Here is a 26936-nt window from a genome sequence, read left to right as displayed (position 1 = left end):
TCATGTATAAATATAAAAGCAAAAAATAGGCCTCTTAGTTGTGTTGATATAAAGAGTAAACCTACCTTTCAGATCTCATGTCCTTACCTGTTTGTATACTTATACTTTACTCAATGAGTGTGATTTTTGCTTGATTATTTAATTGGAACATTTATACCATAAATATTGAGTTACAATAAACTGTTTTCATAATATCAGAGCACTAAATAGCAAAGATTCTACTCTATGTAGAATATTTACTATTCAGAAACCTTAAGGAAATATATGTTAAAACAAAATTTCATGCTGAGGTTTTAGCTCCATGGCTGGTGAGTGCAAGGTCATGAGTTCACTCCCCATTACCAAAACAACAACAACAACAACAACAAAAAGAAAACCTATAATTTCACATATTATCCTGATAATAAAAGCTATATTTAATAACATTTTTCAAATATGTAATACATGTTAGATATTTCATATTCTTATATGGAAATTTGGAAACATGATCTTAAGAAATTCTTAGTATTTTTAATTTAATTTTAAAATGGTTAAAACTAAAAATAACAAACCAAAATAAAGATAAGAAAAAAAAATCAATGTAGGTGACAGATTTCAAAGCAAGACAACAGGAGATCTACAGTGACTACCAAAATGTCTCGTTTTCTTCTAAATAATTGTCTATATCCTAACACACAATGAATTCACATGAAACAAAGTAATATAAAACTAATCAGAACAGAATAATGAAGGCATTACAGGCCTTCAAAACCAGACAACAGGAAAATCAACAATGGTTGCCATATATCTCTTGTTTTCTTCAAAATAGCTGTCTACACCTTCATGTATGTTGTAATTAAGCAATACCAAACAGACCAAAAGCATTCTGAACAAAGAAGAAAACATTACTAGATTTCATAGCATGACATATGGAATCAGGAATGAATACCATAATGTCTCTTTTTCTTCAAAGTAGCTGTTCATTTCATCACACATAATACAATCAATTATCATAAACTTTTTAGGAAAAGTTCTAAGTATGTATCAGCCTCTACATGTATACCTATCCTTTCTGCATTAGAGACAAAAACAAAACAAAACAGATCACTAGAAAAACAAGAAACAAAAGAGACAAATAAATAACAATAACAAAGAGCTCAAAACAATGACGATATAGGCCTTCAAAACAAGGTGTTATAAGCTTAGCTAAGGTTGTTATTTTACATAGTGATCTTCAAAAGTTCCTCAGACCACCAAACACAAACATGCAAAATCGTTCCAATCCTAAGAATGTTAACTGCTTTGTTCCACGAACTTATAGAATTTGTAACACAGACATTTTAGCTATCCTAAATGTGTGTATACAAATTTAGATATTTTTTCTTTACCCTTTCTTTTCCTTTTGCCTCCTTTTACCTAGCCCTCCTTTCCCCCCTTGGAGCAGAGTCGTAATCTTTCACTGTATTTATTGAGGAGTCCATACACTAGGTACACAACAGAGTATTTACACATATGAATTTGATTTATTTCACTTATGAGTATAGTCTCAAGTTGCATCCATTTACGTATAAATATCTCAATGTGATCATTATTTAGAGCTGAGTAGTACTCCCTTGTACAAAAGTACCACATCGTTTTTATCTATTCCTCAGTAGAAGGACATTTAGGTTGTTTCTAAGATCTGGCTATTATACATTGTGCTGCTATAAACATGGGTGCACATATATCACTGTGGTATGCTGTTTTCAGTTCTTCTGGGAATATGCCCAGAAGTGGAATAGCTGAGTCAAATGGAATTTCCAGTCCTAGCTTTTTGAGGAGACTCAGACTGACCCCCATAGTGGTTCTACCAGTCTACACTCCCACCAACAGTGCAGAAGAGTGCCCTTTTCACTGCAGCCTCTCCAGCATTTGTTGTTGGTAGTTTTCTTGATCCTGGCCAACCTTCTGGAGTGAATGGAATCTCTGTGTGGTTTTAATTTGCATTTCTCTAGTGACCAATGATGCTGAACTGTTTTTCATGTATTTATTTGCCTTTTGTATGTCTCAATATGAGAACTGTGTATTCATCTCAGGTGCCCGTTTTTGGATTGAGTCTTTGAATTTCAGGGGTTTTGATGGTTTTAAAATTCTTTATATGTTCTAGACAGAAGTCCTTTGTCTGAGGGACAGTTGGCTAAGATTTTTTCAAAATCCGTTGGTTTTCTTTTTACTCTTTTGGAGATTTCTTTTGTCATGAAAAAACTTTTTTACTGAGAGGAGGTCCCACTTATTGATTCCTGGAGTATTTCTCATGCGATTTGATTTTGTTCATGAATTCTCTACCTACCCCTATGTCTTCACGATTTCTACCTACTTTGTCTTGCACTAGATTTAATATTTCTGTTTTAATATTTAGATCTTTGATCCATTTTTCCTTTAGTTTAGTACATGGTGATAGAAATGGGCCTAGTTTTATTTTTTGGCATATGAAGAGCCAATTTTTCCAGCACTGCTTATTATAAAGAGACTATCTTTTCTTCCAGTGAAAGTGTTTGGCCCCTTTATCAAAGATAAGGTCACTATGTGTGTTTGTAGTTGTATCCTCTAACCTATTCCATTAGTCTTTAGGCTTGTTTTCATTCCAGGATCATGGTGATTTTATTACAGTAGTTTTACAGTATAACTTCAAGTTAGCTTGCCTTGTGGCTTAGAATTGCTTTCACTATTCTAGGTCTTTTACAGATCCAGATGAATTTTAAGAATTATTTCTCTAGTTCTGTGAGGTATCCAAGTGGTATTTTTATTAGAATTACCTTAAATCTTTATAATGCATTTGGAAGACTGGAGATTTTCACAATATTTGTAATTCCTATCTTTAAACAAGGAATGTCTTTCAATTTTATGAGATTCTCTTCAATTTATTTTTCAGGGTATTATAATTTTTCCTGAATAGATTATTTACTTCTTTTGTTAGATTGATTCCAAAGTATTTCAATTTTTTGGATGCTATTGTGAACAGTGTGGCTTCTCTTATTTCTCTCTCAGTGAGTTTGTTGTGTATAGTAATGCTATTGATTTTTGAGTATTGACTTTGTATCCATCTGTATTACTGAATATAGTTATTAGACCTAGAAGCCTTTCAATGGAGCATTGGGGGCTTCTAAGTAGAGTATCATGTCATCTGCAAATAATAATTTAACTTCTTTTTTATTTTAAAGAGGTTAAAACAAAAGAGGATAGAACAAAGCAGATCAGAATACAACAATGTAAGCAACACAGTACTTCACCACAATACAACCTGATATTAATAGTTGCTACCATAATATCTCTTTCTTTGAAATAGTTGAGTGCACCTTCACCTATAATAGTATCAAATATAACAAAATAGTATAAAACCATTCAAGAGAATGAAAGTATTAAAAGGTATTCAGAGCTAAATAACAGAAAATGAACAATGGCTACTATATTATCTCATTTACCATAAAAAATTGTTTATACAGTCACACATATTAAAATCCAATAAGATACAACATCATAGAACCAATGGAAACATAAAAACAAAAGCATGGTAGGACTTCAAAGCAAAATGATATTAAGTCAACAATGGCTGTTATAATTTCTTATTTTCTTCAAAATACCTGTTCATACCATCACACATAACAAAATCAAACAGAACAGAATAAAAGCACTCCAACTAATGAATGAGTATTTTTCTATCCTTACTCATTTTATTTCCCTTTCTAAACTAATTGCTTTGGTTAATATTTCTAAGACTACATTGAAAACGAATGGTGATATTGGACATCCTTGTCTTGTTCCTGAAAGAGTAAATGCTTTCAGTTTTGACCATTTAATATGATGCTGGCTGTTGGTTTGTCATAGATGGTCTTTATCATCTTGAGGTAAAGACCATCTGTTCCAATTTTCCTTAAGATTTTTACCATGAATGAGTGTTGGACCTTATCGAAAGCTTTTTCTGCATCTATAGATATGATCATGTGATTCTTATTTTTGGCTCTATGGATATGGGGGATTGTATTTATTAGTTGCATACGGTGAACCATCCCTGCATTTCTGGAATGAATCCCATTTGGTCATGATGTATAATCTTCTTGATGACTTTGCTGCATTCTGTTTGCCAATATTTTATTGAGAATGTTTGAATCTATGTTCATTAGGGAGATTGATCTGTAGTTCTCTTTTTTGGTTGGGTCTTTCTTTGGTGTTGGTATTAGAGTAACACTTGCTTCCTGTAATGAGTTAGGGACAGTTGCTTCCCTTTAAATTTCATTGAAAAGTTTGAAGAGTGTTGACATTAAGTGTTCTCTGAATTTCTTGTAAAATTTCACAGTGATTCTATGTGGACTTGGTTTTTCTTTGTTGACCAGATCTTAATTACATTTTCAATTTTATTAATTGAAATTGGGATATTCAGCAGTATTATGTCTTCTTGATATAGCTTTGTTTCATGTTTCTAAGAATCTGTCCATTTTTTTCTGTATCATCAAGTCTATGAGACTAGAGGTTTTCAAAACAGGTATTGATGATCTTCTGTATTTTCACATGGTCTTTAGTGATTTCCCAATTTTCATTCCTTACCACATATATTTGAGTTTTTCCCATCCCTTTTAAAATAAGGTTGGCTAGGGGAATATCAATTTTATTTATTCTTTCAAAGAACCCATTCTTTGATTCATTGATTCTGTATATTGTTTTCCTAGTCTCTATTGCACTGATTTTTACTCTGTTCTGTATAATTTCCTCCCTTCTTTTGGCTTTAGGCTTGAGTTGCTCTTCTTTTCCTACATTTGAGATGCAGCATCAGGTTGTTTATTTGTTTCCTTTTGTGTTCTTGATATAGGAATTCATCACAATAAATTTTCCTGGGCTTTCATTGCATCCCACAGGTTCTGGTAAGCTTTATTTGTATTTTTATTTGCCTGTAAATATTGTTTAATTTTTTCTTTAATTTCCTCTGTGATCCACTGATTGCTCAGCAGTGTATTATTCAATTTCCATGTGTTTGTGGGGGGGTTTGCAATTTCTTTTGTCATTAATTTCTAATTTTATGGCACCATGATCCTGTAAAATACATGGGATGATTTCAATTCTTTTGCATTTACTCAAGCATGTTCTATGGGCCAGTAGATGGTCTGTTTTAGAAAATGCCCATGTGTTGCTGAGATAAATGTGTATTCTCATGTTGTTGAGCAGAACACTCTATGTCAACAAGGTCCATTTGTTCACAGGTATGATTCAGTTCTGTTATTTCTTTGCTGAGTTTCTGTCTAGTTGATCTGTCTTTTTTTTGTCAAAGGGGTAAGTCTCCCGTTATAACTGCGTCTTTGCTTGTTTGTTTGTTTGTCAATTCTGTTAATATTTGTTTTGTGTAGCTGGGTTCTCCCGAATTTGGTGCATAGACATTTAAGATTGCTATGCCTTCCTTGAAGTTTTCCTGTGACTAGTATGTAGTGATCTTCATTATCTCTTTTGATGATTCTTGGTTTGAAGTTCACTTTTTCTGCAAACAGAATAGCTAGTCTTATTTATTTATTTATTTATTTATTTATTTATTTATTTATTTAGGTTCTGTTACATGAAGTATTGTTTTCCATCTTTTGACTTACAGTGTCTAAGTTTTTTTTTTTGGTTAGATTTTTTTTTTTTTTTTTTTTTTTTTTTTTTTTTTGTATACAGCATATGATTGGATGTTGTTTCTTGATCCATTCTGCCAGTCTGGTTCTTTTAATTGGTAAATTGATGTCATTTACATTAATGGTTATAACTGGTACATATTGGTTTATTTTGATATGTTATTTTTCCACTGTTGATTCTTTACCTTTCCCCTCTGTTTCCCTTGTTTAGTGGTTTTTATTTATGTTTATCTAGAATGTCTTTTAGTTTTCTTTGAAGGGTTGGTTTGGTGGTCATGAAGTTCTTCAGATGTTCTTTGTTGTGGAAGTATCTTATTTCTGCATCAATTTTGAAGGACAGATCTGCAGGATATATCAATCTGTGTTGGAAGTCATTTTCCTTTAGGGTCTGAAATACTTCAATATGCTCTTCTTGACTTCATTGTTTGTGCTGAGAATTCTGTTGTGATTTTGATAGGCTTTCTTTTATAGGTGATCTACTTCTTCTTTCTAACAGTTTGTAATATTCTGTTACTATGTTGGACTCTGTAGTTTTATTTTGGTTGTGGCTATTTGAAGTTCTATATACATCACTTATCTGTATCTCAGTTCCCATTACCATGTTTGAGAAATTTTCTGCTATTCTGTAAATAGTCTCTTGATATCATTTGTGTTGTCACCTACTTTTTTATACCTATCAATCTTATGTTGTTTTTCTTTGCATCATTTTGCAGCTGTTGAATTATTTCCTGATTCCTTGTTATTTTTAAAAGATCTTTCCTTTTTCTGTTCCCTAGCTGCAAGCTTGTTTTTAGTATCTGAAAGTCTATCTTCACTTGCATTGAGGCGGTTTTTCCAACTTTTGATAGAAATTTTGATTTCATGTATATCTCGTTGAATCTGCTTCAAGCATTCTGTTTGTTTCTTATATTTTTCATTCAAACTTCCCAACATTTTCATTGTTCCTCTAATTATTTAACTATGTCCTCTTTAGATGTGTTCTGCATTTCCTCCATTAAATTTCTCATTTCTTCTTTTTCATGGGAGATTATTTCTGATCTGAGTTTTTTATAGCTTCCCAGAGTTGTTTCTTTACTTCAGTTGCTATCATTTCTGGAGTTTCAGGTGTATGACCTATATTTGTTCTATGTCTATGTCTCCTAGACTTGCTTGGGATGAGCTGGAGGTTTGAGATTGCGTTTTGTTCTTTCAATGAAGAAAGATCTCAGTTTTTTGGGGGTTGAGAATATCTAGCCCGGTTGCAGGGATTTTCCCCAGTTGAGTGGAGGTCCTTAGACAGACCTTACCAGATGGTTTCCAGCCACTTGGGGTCACTGGGTGGGCCCTACCTGTCTTAGAGAGATGTGCCAAGACTTCCCCAGGGATGGAAATCACTGCATGTCCTTTTGGCTCGTGAGGTGGAATGCAGAGAGCCATGGGCCACTCGCAGATCACTGGGCTAGGTCCACATACGTGCAGAGGGAGCTTCTGGTGCCTCCTCCAGTGATGTAGGGTGCTGGGCAGGGTCCTACCATTCTCAGAGCGAGGCCTAAGCTTCCCCGTGGAATGGAAATCACTGCAAGACCTTTTACCTCACTAGGCAGGAAGCAGATAGCCACGGGCAATTCAGGGCTCACTGGGCCTATTATGCAGTTCTTAATTTAGGGAAATTATTCTTGTAAAATTTCAGTGGAACCTCACAATTCTATATCCTTTGCGTGAATTTATCTAATAGAAAAAAAAAAGATGTCAAAACAAAATATCAACACACACATAGTTTGAAGTGTATAGCTTAACTTTTTAAAACAAATATAACCATATAATTTATGGAAAAACGAGACCATCCATAAATCTGTATAAAATAGAAACATTTACTTAAAGAGAAATGTGAGAAGATGGCTGGCTACATCTTGTTAACCATCTCTCAAGATTCAAATAATGACAGTTATTGTTTTTGATCATCATAAAATGACTATACTGTAGTAACCATTGAGTCCAGATTGTTATCAGTTAAACTTACAGTGAAGTAAGAGTAATACAAAATATTCTTTATAACTCTTCAAATGGAAATCCTAAATATCTTCCATAAACTTAGGTAAGTTTCAATGATAATTAGTAACAGTAAATACCAATTTCTTTTTCAAACATAGCAATTTAAGAATGACAGAGGTATAGCATAAGATATACAATAGCATAAGTAAGTACTAGAAAGAATAAAACAAGGAATGCATATTTTTTACTAAAAGATCATTGAAAAACATATTTAGAGGGAAGACAAGAAAAGGAAAAAAGATAGAAAACAGGAATAAAAAGAGATTAAAAGCTTTTCAAATGGAAAAATAAATAAATTGTTGGAATAAAAAGTCTTACAATGATCACCCAAATGATGAATTGTTGAAGTAGTGCCTAAATCCCCAAACCCCCAAACAAGTGTAGGGCGAAGGCCCAAATGAGTGAGACAAGCAGCACGATCTTTAGGGCTCCAGCAGGACCAAATTCTTCTGCAGCATTCTTAACTCTGATAGTCAATGGGACACCCAGCAGCCCATATTTAATCAGAACAAAGAAGGGATTGAGGGGAAATGCAGGAAACCTGAGCAGGATCTTGGGAGGGGTTTAAGGACCCCTCTGAGCAACAGACGATGCTAATTAAGGAGAATGATCCACAAAGTCTCCAGGTGGACTCAGCTGTGGCCTGTCTCACAGCTTGATGTGTCTCCCTATTCTCAGTTCAGCCATGCTCAGGCCAGGCCACAGCTCTGCACATGTATTCAGCTTCAAGGACTCCAACAATTAATATTATTAACACTCAAGCAATCAAATAAAGAAACAAAAAAATAGTAAACACTGATTCTGTTTATAAGTTCTAAAAGACAAAAAAAATGGTAAGAGAAATAATAAAATGTCAATAAATAAATGATTTGTTACACTGGTAAGGAAATTAGTGAATTCATATATTGCAATATATATCATATAGTACTAAGTAGGAGAACACACACTTTTCTAACATCTTAAGAATTAGACAATGGAGAACACACACTCTTCTAACATCTTAAGAATTAGACAGTTTTAATCAGTGTTACAAATTAAAAGCAATGAAGTCCAAAGTATAATGTAATGATACTATAAAATTAGAATTAAAGCCAAAAACATTGGAAAATACATGTAATATTAACTATAGAGTATTTCTAAGCACTGAGATTCTATCAATTTCACTTTATGTGTGTCTAAAACATCTAATAAATATGCACTCTGCATTTATGAAATTACACAAAATGTCTCCACAATGTACCAATCAGAATTAGTAATTATGACCCTTCTAGGATAAAAATGTTATATAATCTATAGAATATTATCATAGATTTATAAAACAAATTTAGCTAGACATAAATAAATAAATTTACAAATATCCAAATGACTCATATTTAAAATCTCACTTGTAGTTTTATTGTTAGGCCTTACTGAACGCCTGTAAAACATTAATATGTTTCATTTGCAACAAAATGAAATGAAACTAAATTGTAAATAAACACAGCTAAAATAGTCAACAGTGGCTGTCACTTCATTGAGTTGGGCTACAGATGCACCCGAGAATATCCAGAGAAAGGCAATTTTCATATTTATTTTCAATTTTGAAAAGAAAATTGTGATCACATTTGAATTCTGATCACTTGAGCATGAAGAGTTTACTGAGTAGACTAGAGGACTGGAGAGAAACATTCTCTGCAATGAAGAAACACACTGAAATATGAACTGGTTGCCCAAGGAGACCATTCTAGGCACTGATGGATAATAAATGTAATCCAACCTCACTAATGGAATCCAGATAGTAGTTGCCCTTGAGTATCTGTCTTTGTGTGTCAGAGAGCATTGTCAAATATATTCATAGCACATGAGGCGTAACAGGGTAAGATTAATTACATTGACAAGATAAATGGTTAAACTCCTCATCACTCAATGAATACTTGTACAATAATTCATGGTTCAACCCTAGTTTATGAATTCTTTAATATATAGCACAGTTTCTGTTCATTCACACAGAGGCCAGTATGGCCAAAAAGGTGAAAATACTTTATCCCTTTAAACCTGTCGTTATTTTTAAATACTAGAGTAGGAAGTTCTCATTAATTCAAATTTCTGAAATTTATCAAACTTAATAAATTACAATTGTGGGTAAAAGATTTTGAATGACAGTCTGAAAAAGGTGGATTGCTAAATTTTATATTTAGTCTATTTGTCTCATTTTGTTTTGGACAAGCAATAATTTTAAGTTTTACTTTTTAAAATTTAGTTTCACACTTTCACCCTTATGCATGTATCATCATGAATCACAAAGTATTTGGAGAATTTTGAAAAACTATAAGATTCGTCATCTAGATTCCCTTTAAATCAAATATTTTGAGCCTAATTTTATGGCAAATATCTACTCACAATAAGACATAGTAGATTAGTAAATGCATTCCAGATTTAGAATATGACAGTGAATATTGATTTGTTAAGCTTGAAGTGTTTTCTGCTCAGTGGACTTGGTTCTTATTGAGGATAGTCATAAATAACTTTAAAATGTTCTGATGTGATAAGAAGGAGCTGTGGATTAGGTCATTGTGGAATTATAGTTCCCTCACTTAATGATTGTAGAAAATTGCCTGGCAATCGAACAAAGAGAAAGAGGGTGATGTGGTGAATGCTGGCTATTTAAACCAATAATTGCTTCTTGTTGTGTACCCAGATAATGTGCCCCTGATAATTTTAAATGAAGTCTTGAAGCCGTCTTCTTGAATGAAATGCTGTGCTAGTGAAAGCTCTACTTCTACTATATGCATTTCTCTTTCTGCTTAGAAGGTGGCCTACTTTAGGGTTCCATGCATTGCTCAGTAAAAAAGGAAGAAAAAAACAAAAAACAAAAAACAAAAAACAAAAAACAAAAAACAGTGGCATAAAAGACTTCTCATATTAGCTGCATGCATGACATATTATTGTGTTGGTGTGTTCATTTCTGATAGGCATGTTGTGCAGTTTATAAACATTTGGAAATTAATTGTTCTAAAGATAGAAATTTTACATTTAGGTAGAAGCTTTTAATATTAAAATGAGTTGAGCTCCGGTATCTTACTGTATTAGCCAAACACATTTATAAACAACCTCATAATACTAAAAATTAATAATAACTTACTGGCATTTTATGTCATAAATATATTTTATTTGACTTATTGTCCAGAAAAAATTACTTAGTCTTGTTTTGAATCTGTATTATTAAAAAATTCTGGTTTAGATATAATACAGTGGTATTTACAATAAAATACATTTAAAATTTTTCAAATGTATTGTTCAGTATTTTTGTTTAATGATGTAACTAAGTGATTCATCACATGGATTTTCTTATAATAACCAAAAGTTTTCCATATATGCTACCACCATGAATAATATCATTATTTTTTTAAGAAACAGAAAATGAGATCTTGTATGCTTTATTGTATATAAGATGCTGTAATTATTATATTTTCCAAATTTTATCATCAATTGAAAACTTTAACTTTCTTCTACTTGTTAGTATGTCAGGATTTTGATAGATCAGTTTCACTAATTTCCTGTCTAGTAATATAAAAATGCTTATTTTTTTCTTTACAGGAAATCCATCAGCCTATGGCTTTTTGCAATTTTTAAGTAAAGAGAGTTATTACTCAACATAGACATACTAAACATCTAATTATTTGTACATTTTTAATTGTTTTTAATTCAAAATTAATGTTTCCTTAAGTGCTAATGGTTTCTGAAGCAAAACACCATTCCGTATTAAGAAATGAAATTTTCTTATACATGTATATGTATATACAAAACTATCTTAGATTTGAATGCTAATGACATTTGCATGCTCCTTCAGGTTTCCTAAACATTCACATTACAGAATATTTCCAAACTACCAACATTTTCTTCCTTATTCTTCAATAGAAATGTTTAAAGTATAAATATTTAATATTTAAACATAAACAGATATAGATAATTCTGGAAATATGCTTCCTCTAATCAACTGAGAAACTTTTAGAGGGAAAGATGTGTAGACGCCGTACTCTTGCTTTCTGCATCATTTATAGAACTTTTCTTCTTTTGTAAATGCTTGGCAGAAGCTGATGATTATAAATACTCCTTCAATAATTTTGGACCATACTATTTTTGTTATATTATAAATTCATGCTGTATTTTTAAAAAATATATTCTATTTAAAAATGAATATTTAAGACAAATAAATTGAAGTTTCAATTTTATAGACTGAGTCAAAAATAAAATTTAGAGAAGTATATAATTACATGTATATTTATATACAAAAAGGATGATTAAATATATGTATATATTTGCAAATGATATTTAGTTTATATATTTAATTTAACTGTACATAACAGAAGTCTTCATTGATAGCAAATATCTGCAAATATGAAATTAGCTAGAAAAAATTTAATTAGTAGGGGCTATTATACGATTTACTCTTACTTTTGTGTTTCCTTCAGAAGGTTTAATTGCCCACTTGGTATTCCATTGTCTTTTCATATACACAACTGAGGCATCTTCTGGATTCTTCTGAGTGTTGTCATGTTGTCAAAACACAAAGGAATTGTTTCAGTCATTGTACTTTGTGTCTCCATAGCGTACAGACTGGTCCACTCTCATCAAATGTATCTAACCTGGGCAAAATAACCTTAGTTTCTCTTTAACATCTAAATTTGTTAGATGGAATTTTGAATTTATGGAAGTAACCATTACAATTTTAAAATCACGCTGTTTCTATTAGTATAAAACTAGAAGGAAAGATGTGTAGATGCCTCTGAGGCATATTTATAAACATTATCATAAAGAACACACAGAAATATTTTCAGGTTTGTATTCATACTTTTAATTTGCCTGCAATATTACCATAAAGAAAGTTACAATATTGAGTACATGACAGAATCTAATACATTATATAGATTATTTTAATTTTAATGTACACTTTAAAAATTATATTAGAGTTTCATTATAAAATGTTTCTTTAGTATAGGAAAATTTTATTGTCTTGCCTCAATTCTCTTTACAAGAAAAAGGTATTATGTCATGTTTTATTAATGTATAAAGCGAATGCTTATAACAATATCTATAGCAACAATAGAAATAGATGCAGAATTTAATAAGGCCATGTTAGAACTACATAACATGGAAATCTCAATTTTTCTACACCCTTGCAAGTTCTTTAGGAATACTGCGGTACTAATACTGGAAAATAATTTGTTTTCAAAGTAACCCATTTTCCCATCTAAACTTTATCATTGTGAAATAATTCTTAGTCATTTTGTTGATAGAAATTCTAGCAACCTATTTTTAATGGTAACAATTGCATTTAACATTCAAGCAATCGTATGTCAACAAACAAGGTGTAATAAAATTTAACTTTTTAAAATGTGTCATACAACTTCAGTCTTGGGAATATATATGTACATATTTATAAATTGTTAATTACAATTTCAGTGACAAATATGCTCAATATGCTTGAGTTGGCAGAAATTCATACAGTGTAAGACAATTTTGCTATAAAAACTTATTTGATTTGTATTGTCTTTATAAAAAGTTCCTGGTACAAAACCATCTGTTTATAACTTGTAAAAATAGTCTCTCAATGCATCTAGTCCTAAGCATCGCAATTTACTTGAGACTTAAAAGTGCTGATAAAGATGATTTCAAATGATGAATGAATACAAAGAATAGCAAAGCATGCTGCTGTGAGTGGTTAATTGAATTCCATTCCTCTTTTACATACAGATAATTTTGATTTCTCATTTCAGCTCTAATTTATACAATATTCATTTGGAGGTAGAATGTTGAACTTTACTCACACCACAATATGTATCACTCTATTTACAGCACAAAAGATCCATATAATGAAATAGTAACACATATCAAGAAAAACAAAAACAACACTACACCTTATAAAATAAATTTTACCTAACATTATTTGGCTAAAGATTTTTCATATCAACGAAACCATAAATTCTAGATTAATGATGTAGACACAGCAACGGACTCAAAAAGCATAATTCACTCTTAAACAAAGAATTCAGTATTGTATAAAAGTAGCGAACATTTTGAATTATGATGTAAAATCCAAAATGCCTAGAAAAGCTGTTTTAAAGGATGAGGTGAATATGTATTTAATATCTCACCTATTTGAAGTCAAATCTTTGATAATTATAAACACAAAAAGACCAAGGATATTTATAATCAGAGCTTCTGAGTAGTTGAGAAACTGATCTTAACTGTCACAGTAAAAGCTTGTCTACATTACTTCACAAGATAAACATCAATTCATTGCTAGTGAAAAATATTAAAATTGCTCAAAATATTAACAGTAATGATTTTTACTGTTATTACAGTACATAGAATGCTCTCACATTTTTTAATGAAACTCCTTCTCACATTTTGATATTATAAGATATACTTTTTACACACAAGGGAAATTGTATACATTTGCAAATCTGTCAAACATGTTAAAACACATCTATCTAAAATGTGAAATACAAGTATTCTAATTAATTTTCAAAAATGTAAATATTGTTTCAGTTGTCTAATAATTGCAGTGCTGATAATAACAGCATGGTTCATCTTTGTAAACACAAAGAAAACTGTATGTATTAGAGAAAAAAAGAAACAAACTTAAATTGTGTCTCCAAAAATACACACATATGATAACTCAAACTGAAGAGATTGAAAATAAATAATGAAGAGAATAACAGCTATTCAAAGGAGAAATGGCATGAAAATGTTTATTCACACAAGTAAAATATAATATAGGAACTGTGAAGGATCTAAATACATTGTTTTAAACTTATGAAATTTATATTGCACTAGAGATCATAATAATAAAATAGTTATACCCAAAAGAAAGTAATGGAAAGCACAAAATGAAAGATAGAATTTGATTTACTATAATAGACTACATAAGATTAATGCTGTGCTCACTAAAGATCCCATTGGATAATAGAAAATGCATAAAAAATAATCTGTATTAAATCAGCAAAACTAATAGAGTGATTATAACCCCAGATTACAAGGTATTGAAATTTCTTGTAGGACTAACAAAAGATATGATCATGTTGATAAATACACAAGAAAATAATAATATGCCTCAAAACCATTTAGGGGATCTGAACTACAAATATATACCAAGGGAAATTCAAATTCTCAGAAAATAAGTATAAGAAAAATGGAAAACCCTTCATATAATCACACTGGAAACTGCATGGTTAAATTCCTAAACCATTTTGGACTGACTACTACAGTTTTCGTCCAGTTCTACCATTTTCAAGGTATGACCAAGAAAGTTGCATGTAGCAAAATGTGTACATTTATATATTTAAGCCGATTATGTAGATTTGCATAGCTTTATCACAGGACCTGTTTCAGTACTGTTAATATCCTAAATTGCCCATACTATGATATTTTGCAATTTTCCACTGAAAGTGTTTGTTTAAAGTCTATTACATGTACAGAATTCAGAACTATTATACACATTACACTGATTAACATATGCTTACATATCATATTTAAAAGAATATGGCAACATATATGAAAGGTTTCCAAAATATAGAGAATAAAAATCATTTTAAATTACTGGAAATTAACTGCAAATGATACAGTGTGTAAAATTATCTTAGTGAATTGACTTGAAGAATTAAATATATCAGTTTATAAATATTTCTTCATGAGTGTCCTGTATTCTTAAAATTTAGAACAAAAAAAAAGGTGATTTGTGTAGTTTAGATTACTACAGGAAACGGGACTTGAAAAATAAAATTCTAGGGATTACAGGAACACACTCCATGTTAGAAGGCTCACACTGCCACCTCTTAAACCTGGCCTTTACTGGCATCTTGGGAAATCATAAACCTGGTGACTCACATAGTACTGCCTTGCCTTCACAGTGATAGGTACAGCTCAAAGTCATTTTTGACAAGCAAACTTTCAAGTTAACACTGGTCACTTGAAAGTCATTTATGAAACTAAGAAGCAAAATGTACATGTCTAGACTACAGGATCCAGAAAATCATTCTTTAAAACTGTTGGGATAAACAGAGGTCACAGGGTCATAATACATAGCATAATATCAAAATCATTTTTTTAGAAGTACTATTTGCAGTTTTTATACTATTTTCATTTTAAGTTTATGCTACGGAAACATTAATGTTTGCTGAATACACACTGACAATGTTTAAATTACTTTTTGTTTTCAATATTGTTAACCAGAAAGCAGATTCTATGCTTCAGTTAAAAAAACAAACAAACAAACAAACAAAAAAAAAAACCAGTATTTTTAAAATTGCATTGCAATATTACTGCTAAAACATGTGAGTTTACATTAGAGGAAAACATGGTGTCAATGAGTGAGTTACTTAGAATGCTATAACACAGGTAGATGTATTACTTCAGCATAAGTGAGAGTTGTTCAATGTTAGTCAAATGTGCAAATGTGAAAATCTCAGAAAATTCCCATATTATATCAGAGCCAAATTATTTTCAACCAAAATCAAGGCAATATTAAAAAATACTTTTATTTCAAAGGAAAGATTATGTGATGCTATTCATTGTTTTCATAAAATTTTGCCTTCAGCAATAAAACTAGAGGACAGCCCTGTGCTTGCTTTTGCTTTTCCTTCATTTCATTTCTTACAAAGACCCATCCCTTACAAATCCTCTATGTTTTTCCTCTAATATTATCTGAGCTCAGTCTAAAATCTTCCTTAGACACTTCAGAGGTTGCTGAGATAAATACATGTTATTGACATGTCTATTCAAGAACTTTTTATCCACAGATATCTTGTATGTAGACTCTAAAACTCTAAATATTAAAAATGAATAGTATTTCTTCCTCTCAAAATCCACTTCCTTCACTTTCTCCATTTTAATATTAATTCTGTGCTTCTGAATCTTGAGTCAAAAAATTTAAACATCTCATTGATTATTTATTTTTTAATACTCATATCAAACTTGGTAGCAAATCCCTTAGATTTATCTTTGTGGCATAACTGGAATACAAACATATGCCTCTCATTTAATTTCACTTTACTTCTCTTTATTAGTCAATGACTTTTATGTTACTAAGATAATACACCTGATGCCCACAACTTGGAGAAATTTAATTTAAGTCACAGAATTCAACACCTTAAATTCAGTCTTTGCAAAGTCTCAGAATATGAGCCAAACATAGGCCATTTCATGCCAAAGTTTACCGCGCATTTCCTCTAGTCCACGTACCAACAGAAACCTCAATCCTGCCATAAACCTCATGAGCTTGGTCTTTAGAGCACCTTTCTACCCTGTATTCTCATCTTCTGAGCTTCAACACAAAGCACCCATCAGGCTCTGCTTACACAATTCTAAGGCTTTTTTAGCCTGCAGCTCCAAACATTTGCAAATTCTTACTATGCACTCTGTCCAAAAGCTCTATACAAATGGTTATTAAGATTCACAGCAACAGCCCCTCCTTCTCTGGGTAGCAATTTTCTGTATTAGTCAACTTTTTATTACTGAGTTATAATATTGGATGCTCATGATATAAAGGAAGAGTTTAATTTACTTCATGGTTAATTTAGTACATTTTAAAAGATTTAATGCATAGTTACCAGGTTTCACAATAAGAATACCACGGCAGAAATTGAGGGTGCAGAAAACTGAATATCTCACGGTAGCTGTTGTATGATCAGAGTAACAGACCATGTCTGAAATGAGGAGGCACAGTATGAGAAACTGTACCAAACGTCGTGGTTCTGGGACCTTCCCCAGTACACTCAGCAGTGTACTTCACCAGCATCAGCAACACCAAAGCAGATCAATTTGACACAATTTAATCATCACTCTGTCCATCAGGATTAATGCGTTAGTTCCTTATGGACCCCTTGGCCACTGCATACTCCAAAGAGCAGCCAAGAATGGCTCTTTGAAAATGTCAGAATCATACTACAGTTCCTTCCACATATCTTCAATGGGCTCCTTTTTAAAATAACAAATGCCCCTTTCACTCAGCATCCTAGCTATTTATGAGTAGATTAAAAATGTTCTATGACTTGGAAGCCTATAATTAAATTTTTCTTCCATATCAAATATTATTCTGATAGATCACCTGTGAATAACTCCTTCACTTTCTCTTGTTCGTCAGTAAAATGTCACATTCCTAATGAATAGTTAAGCCTACATTAACTAGACCATATCATTTAGTGCTCTCTCGACTTACTATTCTACATATATTTTTCTCTAAAACACTCATTATTTCTATACATGAAAAGTAGTATAATATATTTATGATTTGCTGTTTTGTAGAATGAAAAATTGATAACTAGAGTGATGATTATTTTGCTCACTGGTAAATCCCTGGAGTTCTGAAGATGATCATGTTCAAATACGCACTCAACAAGTGGGAAAAAAAAAACTGCATGAACATTATTTTTAATTATACTTATATCTTCAAGATATGAATTAATATTTATATTGGGATACTCCTAAGGACTGTTGGAACTGTAAAACTCAACCATATGGGGAAATTATATTTTTTCCTCTTGTTCATTATTTCCAGTCAATTGCAATGCAATTTAATTTTTCTAGTTTAGTGAATGTATGAATTCTATTATCTTAAATAGCAGACAATGTCATCATCATTAGATGTCAGTTTTGAGTTCTACTTGTCTATTATTAAAAAACTGATTTTCTGATGGCCTTTGCTTACAACTGAGAAAATTAATATGCATCTATGTACTGTAGCCATCTATAATGTAGAGGTAATAATAAGCATGCTGATCTCGAGTTGTGATGTAGGAATTAAATGAATTTTACAACCACACACCCACATATATAGACAGAGAGAGAGAGACAGACACAGAAACCGAGACTGAGGCAAAAAGAATAAATAGTGAGAAATATGGATAGTGCTGTTTACTTCATAAATTATCAACTTCCTTTAATTTTCAAAAGATGTGATATTCTTATACATTACTATAATACAGAATAGTCAAATATTAAGCACATTTCAACTTTAAATTTTTAATAGTTTTAATTTACAAAAAAGTTCTAAATCACTTGAAATTTTACGGTAGAAATTTATTATGCTATGTCCAAATATATTTAAATAAAAAATTAAAATTTGAATAGTCGTGCAAGCTGTAATTCTAGCACTTGGGGGGCTGAGGCAGAAATATTAAGATTTTGAGGTCAATACAGATAGGCAGATAGATAGAGACAGACAGACAGTTAGACAGACATACAGACAGGTATTCAGTTCCTTCACGGTTAAGTTTGATGTGTTAACAAAATAAATATAAAAATTAACTTTTCTTAAAGAAACTCATCCTATGGGAAGTTGTTTTGAAAACATGTTGGGTTGCTATTGTCAATTCGATTTTTTTATCCAAGAAAAGATGTCACCTGTAAAAATTCTTTTATCTTCTCATTTGAAAAGTTATATTTAAACAGTGTCTAATTCATCTACAATGTTACCAGCATTTCTAGCAACTTTATGAAGTTAATAAAAATTGATTTCATAATATTTTTATTCTGTTTTAATCATGCCTTCTATTGGTACTGATTATGAATAGTATGTATAATTGTTAAAATAAATCCCTTTGCTATCTAACACTCACTTTTATTCCTTATATAATTACCTGTCATATCCACCTAACTTGGTTACATTTCCAATATGTTTCATTTGTAGAGTTGCCTATGATGATGCGTGGTGTATCTGCATGCTGTAATCCAAGTACAATTTCTTCATCACTTCCAGCTCTTTTGCTAACACTAACACTGAAGTGAAATATCTTACTTGCCCTGCTGGGAGTTATGCCACGATCCTGGCCCTCCTGTTATTCAGAGTCATTATCTCTTATGTAACTTCATAATGTGTTAATCAGCTCTGATTCTGAGTGACTATATACCCTTTTATTGCATAATCAAGTGAATATTTAATTCGACAAAGCTACAATAATTTGAATGATATTTCAGTATCCTATTAGGATTTGGTGGCAAGCTAACAACCTCAACTTGTACAGTGATCCATTAAGATCTTGAGAAGTACTCCATTTTTCTCATGCTATTTTCACTAGTTCTGTTTATTCATTTGTCCAATTATTTTGCTTTTGCATGAAAAATAATCAGCTTTTTTTTTTGAAATCATGCAATTCCATTTAGATTTCTCTGTGAAGCAATACTTGGAAATTCTGCTTATGCTACCTTATTTCTTCCCAATAAATCATAAAATGAGAACAAGGAATAGGAACTAAATTTATTCCTACCATCAGTTATCTCTTGGATCAAAGTAATAGAGTCTGTAAATGTATCAACGTAAAATAAACCACAGTTGTTTGAATTTTGAATTTTAAGCTGCTTTAGTGTTTCATTAATGTTAAGGATAGGGTAGGACGATTTTCTATGATTCAAATTGACATTTGATTCTTTGGTGAACTTTTCTGCAAAAGATGCTGTTATGTGATTGTCCTGAGTAAAATCAAACATGATTTTCCATTTTCCCGCATTGACTGCAGGAGCAGGAGATCTTCTTTTCTCCCATACATGCAATTCAGTTCAATTGTGACTAAATATGTTCCTTATGCCCACCCATGCAAGTTATCTCTTGACTGAGTAACTCAATGCTTTCTATTCTGTTAATTTCTTGTTGTCCTAGCCCTGAGACATATTATCTTTCTTATAATTCTTGATAACTTGTGTTTTAATCAAAACACAATTCCCACCTCTAGCATGATGTTGTATGTCTGATGTACATAAATGAAGCTCTAATGCAGATCCCTCAGGCATATGATGCTTTGTTTTTATATTTATTTATTTACCTATTTATTTATTTGGTACCAGGAATCGAATTCAGGACCTTGCACTTGCCAGGTAGGCTGTGTCGTGCTGAACTCTGTCCCAGTTAGGTGGCTTCTTAATTCCTTTTATTTTCAGCAAAATGGGTAAAAGTGACAAAATGCCACAATTCCAGTTATGTAATCCCATTGATCTATTACCTTTGAAATTTAACAACCCTATTTTCTCTTGAGCTTTTAAATCTACCAATGGCCAAAGTTCAGTAACTTCATAACTTATGTGGCCTGAAAGACATACTCAGAAATACAGTCCTGCCTTATTTTTCTTTCTGTCCTCCAAGAAAAACTTAGACCATAATTTAGCAATACTTAAAATGTGTGCTGATTTTCATGTATCCTTAAACACTGCTTACTGCATTTATAAATTCTCACAATTGTTTGGTGATGAGTTTCTGTGTGCAAACAGACAAAAATTATATTGTATTCTTTCCTCCTTTGATGTGTTTATTTTTCTCTTATTTACTTTCTCTGGGTAAGATATCCAACACTATATTAAATAAGATTGAATAAATTGATCATAAATTGATCAGTAGTCATCACAGTTCATTAGTTGAAATTATACTACAATGCTACTGTGTTTAAAATTACACAGTACTGATAAATAAAAGACCCGAAGATCAATGTAATAGATAAGATGATGCAGATGTAGCTACAAACACATTGAATCACTTAATCTTTGACAATAGACCCAAACATAGTCACCAGGAGAAATATAGCCTTTTTTTTTTTTTATATGTGATTCTGGAAATATTAGGTTTCCACATGCTGGAGATTAAAATTAGACCAATGTTTATCACCACGCACCGAAATAAAGTCAAAATGATTTAAAGATCTAAATAGTAACACTATTAGAAAAACTAAACACTGTTTGTGCTTTCATTGTTTGATTGCTTCAAAATAACACTAATAGAAAAACTAAATATACTAGAAGACAAATTAAGTAGAAATCTAGAAGATACAGTTGTAGCCAATGAGATCATGAACAAAATGGAAACCGAATCGGAAGTACTTTGAAGCATCAACAACTGGAATCTCCTTTATTAAAAAGGTTTTACAAATAAAAACAAAATATACCAAGTAGTTAAAAGACAATCCACAGAATAGGAAAAATTATAGCCAACTGTCCCTCAAACAATAGAATATAGAATTGGAAAAATATAGAATTGGAAAAAATCAGACCACCACATTCAAAGAACTCATCCAAAATAGTCATCTAAGATCTACACGCATTTCTCAAAATAAGAAATACAAATGGCAAATAAATATTTGACATTTCTGATAATTCAAGAAATACAAATTAAAACAGCACTGAGATATCTTCTGTCATCAAGAAATCAAACAATAAGAAATAGTGGCAAGGCTATGGGAAAAAAGAAACCATTCTGTACTGTTGGTGGGGGTGTGGACTGCAGAAATCAGTGAAATTTTTTAACAAAAATGGGATTAGAGGTCCCATTCAATCTAGCAATACCCCTTCTGGGTATTTTGCCAAAAGAATTGAAAACATCATGCTACAGCAATATATGTGCACCCATGTTATAGCAACACGATTTGTAAAAGCTAAATCTTAGAGAAAATTCAAATGCCATTAATTAGGAATGATAAAAATGATGTGATATTTTTATATGATTAAGTACTACTTGGCTATAAAGAAAGATAAACTTGAGGCTTTTATAGGAAAATGGTTGCAACTTGAGACAATACTCATAAATGAAATGAATGATACTCACATGTGTAAATGTCATATTGTCTCCCTAGTATAAAAAAATGAAAGAGTAAATAATATCCAAAATGTACAACAGACATTGTGAAAATAAAAGGGAAAAAAAATGCTCAAAAGCAAAGAAGAAATTGGATAGATAGGGGTAAGGGGGAAGAAAGAAGTGAAAATAATATATATGTATTTATATTTATTCATATTATACATATATATAAAGAGAGAGACTAGATAACTATACTACTGATCTTTGTTAGTTAATTAATAGGAACTGTTTGTGCTTTCATTGTTTGATTGCTTCAAAATATTTTTATCCCTAAATCTTTTAATCTGAACAACTGCTTTGAAGATAACAATAGACAATGTATTAACCAGTATTAATCTCCTGTAAAGTAAAACTAATAAGGAATCAGGAATAACAATTCAGCAGATGAAATACAATGCAAAGGAAAATAATCAAGTACTGATAGGTGTCAACAAAAAAGCAGGAGTAAACACAAATGACATAAAAAAGAGTATTTACAGAAAAAATAGCCGAAAACTTTTGAAGTATGGGAAAAGGACCTGACAAACAGATAAATGAGGGATATAGAACTCCAATTCGCCATAACCAAAATAAATCTACAGCAAAACATATGATAATCAAGACCCCAGAAATTCAGCTCAAGAACAGCATATTAAAAATGTTAGAGGAAAGAAAGAGATCACTTAGAAAGGGAAAGCCCATTAGAATCATGACAGACTTCTCAACACAGACCCTCAAATCAAAAAAGGCTTGAAGTATTTCAAGTCTTGTAAGAAAACAACTTCCTATCCAGATTGATGTACCTTGTAAAACTATATTCTAAAATTAATAGAGAAATATGATACTTCCATGATAAAGAACTGAAGAAATTCATAACCACTAAACAATCCTGCAAAGAGCATAGAATGATATTCTAACAAGAGATAAGAATGACCACAACTTCATGATCAGCAACAGAAAGAAATCACCAATGGGGCAAGCAATTAGGCAGAAGAAAAAGTAGGGAACCAGCAACAAGAAAATAATATGACAGAGATAAATCAACGCATATAATTATAACTATCACATATGTGGATTCAATTCACTAGCAAAAAGAAATACTGCCAGATTGACTTAAGAAACAAATTCCATCAATATGCTTTATACAAGAAACACATTTAACACAAAAGTAAATTAATAGACTTAAAGTCAAAGAAAGAAAACAACACTCCATGCAACGGAAACTCACAAAAAAAAAAAAAAAAAAAAAAAAAAAAAAAGCATGGTAGCTTACCCATAAACTACAGAATGGATAAGAAAGATGAAAGGGTTGCTGGCCCAGACCCGATAGTTTAACCAGGAGAAGCCTCAGCCAAATTAAGGAGCTCCTGCCTCCCCCGCCCCTTAGAGATTTACCTGTAACCCTATACCCCTGAGCTTAGTAACCTACCTCTGGCGCCAAACATGTGCCAATGGGCTACCTGTGCATCTCTAATACCTCCTAGGTTCCACCCCAGACCAAGGCTACTTATGTGCCTCACTCCACTTCGAGAGAATGTGTTCCAGAGAGAGATCCCTGGCCCCGGGGTGGAGATGCTGTGCCCCGGGGCCGGGGGGTCTCTCCCCGCATTCCCAAAATAGAGGTTACTTATATTTTATATTTCTTATCTTTGCAGCCACCGCCGGCCACTCTCACTCCACTCCTTCCACCACTCCTTCCTCTTCCTCCCCTTCTCAGACCTAACAAAAGATATGGTATTTTTATGCAATGGTGTGCTACTCAGTTACAAAGAAGGATACTCTCTAGGGTTTTGTAGGTAAATGAATGCAACTTGAGAACATATTCATGGGTGAAGTGATTCAGATGCACATGGATAAGTATTATGTTGCTTCCCTAGTATAAAAACTGATGGAATTGTAGAATCTAAATTGTACAGTGGTTACTGTGAAAGTGTTTGACTACCTTTTCATGAATACGTTTGGTAATCTGCACAACTACTTTGAAGATAACAATATGTAACATAACAATCATTATTCATCTTCTATTAATTCTGTTTTGAAATTATATATCATTGTTTTTCTTCTTTTTTATTTTAAAATTTTTTAAAAGGGCATTTTTTCTAGCTATAATTTTATGTATAGAAGCAAAAACAGTACTGGCATTTATGTTTATGTATTTTTCTACTAACAAAAATATCAGCAGCTTTCCCAAGATTCTGCTTCCTATTGAGTATTTTCACTTGGATATCTAATACAGATCACTACTTATTAAGTGCAAAGTGGAAATGTTTTTTTGTTTGTTTGTTTTGTTTTGTTTTCTGAAAGCCTATCTCTCTTTTAACTTTCTGCTCATGATCATATTCTCCTGTTACCTGCCTAACAGTAGACCCCAGGTTACATCTACTCTTGATTTGTTCTACTATTCCAGGAAAATCTGTTCAACACACTAAATGGAACCACATCTCACCAGCCTGTTTTCAACAGTGGACTCCAAGAAGACATCATCATAATTTTTGTTTGGCATTATCAATATTATTATTAAATTGTCTTCTACTTCTTTCTCTTTGAACACTTATATTGTTTTGCAGCATATTATCCCAACATTTGTATAAAGTTAGGTACAAAGAACATGACTCTATTTGCAAAGGAGGTCTTTACCTATGTTCTCAGTTAAGAAACTCAAAATTAATCTCTCTGGATTTAGAGCAGACACTGAATACAGTGGTTTATGTTCTTAAAAGAATAGAAAAGGGCGTAGAGTAACCCTAGGAAAAAGATGACAGTATGAAGATTGAGCTAAGAACTCCATAGTTTTTAAGGCCCTGAATTTGGTAAAAGTGTTTGGTATGTTTTGTCTTTCAGAATTTCCAAAACTAGAAAAACTTTTGGTGCCTTGCGTTTGTAACATAAGCCTGTTGAACTATAAGACCACAGATTTCTGTTGAAGTTTGTTCAGTCACTCCAATTTCAGTAACTTTTCATTCTGTTTCTGGAAACTAATACTATAAGATAAATCTAACAGTATGAGACACAATAAACTTCATTTTTGATGTAGTGTAGGTAAATTAACAAAGGATAATGAACACAAGGAAATAAAGAGAAGAAAAGCTTATTTAACTCTTTATGCAGTGTATACAAGTGTTCCAGTAGGGCTACTGGTATCGGGTTTCCCATGCTGTCTTCTAAGTAGGTAGCAGTAACTATAAGCACAAAGAAAACTGGCCAGAATATCATTATCCAATACAAATATAAAATAAGTTTGGATAATATTAAAACATGATAAATAACTCAGATAAATATTTAAATTCATTTTTATATCCTTTAAATTGAAAAGAGTTAAAAAAAAAAACACTATAAAACCATAAAATATTGCCTGAAGACTTTTCTAAGAACAAACCAACAATTATGTAATTAGCCTTCTTTGCACAGGGTAAAATTCTTTCAGTTTATTCTTCCCAAATATCATATGTAAATTTTAAAACTCTATCAAAGGACCAAAATGGAATTTTCTTCTGTTTGAAAAGTCTCATCTAGTTTATTGTTACATAAATCATGAAGTGGATATACATATCAAAAAGGAACTGAAATTAGTCACAAGAGTTTTTTTACCTTATTTTGGAACAATCCTTTGATATTCTACTAAATATGTTAAAAATTGTCAAAGATTACCAAAGTTTTTTTTTTTTTTTTTTTTTTTTTTTTTTTTTTTTTCTTCTTTTAAGTTCAAATGCCTTAGTAGTTGAAACCTTTACCACACATCTTCAAGTAGGGAAGGAGGCAGAAACATATATTGTTTTTATGACTGTAGTTCTTGAATATGACTTAAAAACCAAATTAAGGAAAAAGTTTGTAGTTTATAACCTAGGAGATTGATATTATGATATTTGATTGAAGTTTATCTATTAGGTCATAATCAGCTTTGCTTTTTCAATGAGTAATCCATTATTGATAACCAAATATGTGTGTCTCTCTCACAGAGAAAGAAGCATAAATTTTTTAAAAGTACATTTTGTGCTCCAGTTTATGACAACTAATATAAATAATATAATAAATAATAATATAATATAGTATAATAAATAATATAATAATATAATATAATAAATAATATAAATAAGCATTTTTGATAACAAAGAAAGATCTTGTGATGACTAGATTAGAAATCCCATCTTCTGTCTCACCAGAAAAGGAAAACTCTATAGAACAATGACAATGTGCTTTGGATTGTGGAAAGTCTGTCTAAGGACTAGCAAATATTTGATGTCTAACAGTGCATTCCATGGCAACAAAAAATGACTGAAATCATCATGTAATTTTCAGGAGATTAAGCACAGTAAAGTCATTAACACTTTCGTAATTTCCTCTTCAGCAAGTTCTCTTTTAATTTATCTAGTACCCAGATTCTTCTATAATTCAAAGCTCTTATATATCCCGCATTCCCCTCAAGTAAGGTATTCTTCCTTATCAGGACAAAGTTTTTTGAAAACATTCTATACTTGTAGTTCTATTTCTTTTCCTTATTGCCATGAATAATGCAATTTTACTTACTCTGATTTATGTCTATACATCCCCTCAAAGCCTCATGCAGTAATGGAGATGTAGGCTTTTGAGAGTTGACTGAATCTAGAGTTTTGTGATTAATTCACGGTCCAATGTCGGGATTAATGGTGTCCTGCACTCACTCTTGGTAGCACAGATACAATCTAAAGGACGGAAAAAAAAAGTCTCTCTCTTTCAGA

The sequence above is a fragment of the Cavia porcellus genome, unplaced genomic scaffold, assembly GCF_034190915.1.
Source record: "Cavia porcellus strain 051 isolate PalLab524CR breed Dunkin Hartley unplaced genomic scaffold, mCavPor4.1 scaffold_14, whole genome shotgun sequence".
Classification (NCBI taxonomy): domain Eukaryota; kingdom Metazoa; phylum Chordata; class Mammalia; order Rodentia; family Caviidae; genus Cavia; species Cavia porcellus.
The sequence above is the reverse complement of the archived record's forward strand: the minus strand, read 5'-3'. Positions refer to the sequence as shown.